Raw genomic sequence first — 2343 nt, 5'->3', positions numbered from 1 at the left:
TATGCTTCATGGCGTGTTTATTTTCCTACTTTCTACGTTGACGTTTAACATTTAGGGTATGTTTGGAAAGTCATGTGTAATTACCGAGCTGTGTAATTACTAGGTGATAATTACACTGTGTAGAATAATTTAAAATGGCATGCTTGTTTGTCAAAACGCAATTACGGTGTAGTTCCAATTGTCCTGTTTGATTGGACAAATATAATTACACATTTAAATTAAAAAATCAGATTAACATATAAACGATATTTATAGTGAGGTATTTAAAATAAATATTTTCTGCAAAAAAATGTTAAATAATTATAAATTAATTATAATATTATAAAAATAATCTGTATCTTGCAAATAAATGATATTATTACTTAATAAAATTTTCAATAACGACTTTAATACTTTCTTACCACTCATGCGAATATAATAAAGTTAGGTATGAGGTTCGAAAGTATTTTCTTTGATAAATATTTATATTAATAATTAAATAAAATTAAGAAATTTGATAATATGATTACTAAGATTTTTTATGCTTCAGAAGTAGTACATAGATCGACTTTTCCCCAAAAAAAAAAAAAAAAGGAAGAAGAGAAAATTACAGCAACAATTACAATAAGTTAACCCCAAGTCGCCAGTATCCAATCATGATGGAATGCCTGAATTGCAAACATCAGAATGATAAACCTTGCGAGAGTGAAAACAGGGTTTTAGGTGTTTTTAAATTTGAAGTTGTATTTAGAATTTTTATGGCCAAACAATATTGATTTTTAGATAAAGTGAAAAAAATTCGAAAAAAAGTGAATAGTTCTCGTGGCTAGACGGGTTAAATTGCACATATAATATCTTTCGACATTTGTCGGTCCTTGTTCAAGTTCTTCTTCATCTGAATCTGTATCCATATCATTCAAATCGTGGGAATTTTCTATTTCCTCTTCTTTAATATATGAATCCTCCTATTGACACCCAATTTTAGAACTCCATACTTAAATTAATCATTTAACGCTTTCTTGTGTAATAGCATAGAAATACATTTTTTTCACATATGTTAATATTAAATTATTTATTTACATCTATTTATTTATTTATTATTCAATGGCCACACTATCCATTAGTTATGTTCTACTTCTATTTACTATCAAAACCAGTAATTTAGATTTACATTTATTAAGTATTACTCATGTTGTTTTATGTCACTATTTTAGTACTTTAAGCATCAAATATTATTATTTGTCTTCTAAATTTAATTATCACGCGTTAATCGAACTTGCGTCATTATCTTTGTTATTTTGTTATACAGTACTTGATTAATCAAGCATTGTGCCTTATAATATATTTTTTAATCAATGTGCGTACACAATGTTAATTCTATTCCGTTAAAGTAAGCCTATATTATTACATTACATTTAACTATCTTATTAGTTTCAAAGTATATTTATTGTTATATAAAATCATGTAGTATAAATACATGAATAAATATTTTAATCCAAGTCGTTAAATTAGGAAGCGTAAATGATCAATTTATAAGTAATTTATCCTAAAATATTTATCTGCCTAGTGCCTACACATGATTAATACTCCCCCGTCCCAAAATATTTGTAGCATTTTTCATTTATACGTCCTTTAAAAAAACATTCATTAGGGTAGCATTTTAACTGTTTTACCTTCTTAACATATTTCATCACGTTCCCTCTCCTCAATAAATATTTACTCTATCAAAGTATCAATGATGAAACCTCTTAATTGTTGGTATGTGAACTCACAAAATCAATCTATTGATATAACCAATACAAGGGTAAAATGAGAAAATACTATTTAATTTTATCTTGATTAAATAAAATAATAAATATTTTTAGTAAAGACGATAAATATTTTAGAAGGGATCCTCTTTTCAAATAAGAATTAATTATATAGACTTTTACATACCACACAAGAATTTAATTTCTGAAAACAAAATAGTCTCTTTTTCTCTCTCCATCCAAAAAGTCAAGCCACCTTCACATTATTCCCATTTTGTTTTTGTAAACAGAAAACTCAGTCCAACGACCCCCACCTAATCCTCCACTTTAAGTCCTAAAGTCAAAAATATCATCTATCCCACCAAAAGGACGTTGGACAGCAATCCCTTTTTCTTCCATGTTAATTTCCTGTCTCTTTAGAAATCAGCATGTTTCCTGTCGATTTCTCTTTTTTTTTTCGTAAACAAATATTCCCTCCGTTTTAATTTATTTGAACCTATTTTTTTTTAGTCCGTGTCAAAATGAATGACCTCTTTCCTAATTTGGAAAAAAATTCACTTTATGAATGATTTACAGCCACACAAATTTTCAAGGCTTATTTTGAACCACAAGTTTC

At 27.2% G+C, this 2343-nt stretch overlaps 1 pseudogene; it reads right to left on the bottom strand.

The window, feature by feature from the left end:
* LOC132628323 (probable indole-3-pyruvate monooxygenase YUCCA8) overlaps window positions 1-890 on the bottom strand; it is a 3117-nt pseudogene extending 2227 nt beyond the window's left edge.
* Between the last annotated feature and the right edge of the window lie 1453 nt (window positions 891-2343).

Source organism: Lycium barbarum, chromosome 2, assembly GCF_019175385.1.
Source record: "Lycium barbarum isolate Lr01 chromosome 2, ASM1917538v2, whole genome shotgun sequence".
NCBI classification, from domain to species: Eukaryota; Viridiplantae; Streptophyta; class Magnoliopsida; order Solanales; family Solanaceae; genus Lycium; species Lycium barbarum.
Note: the sequence above shows the minus strand (reverse complement) of the source record. Positions and strands in the feature narration are given on the sequence as shown.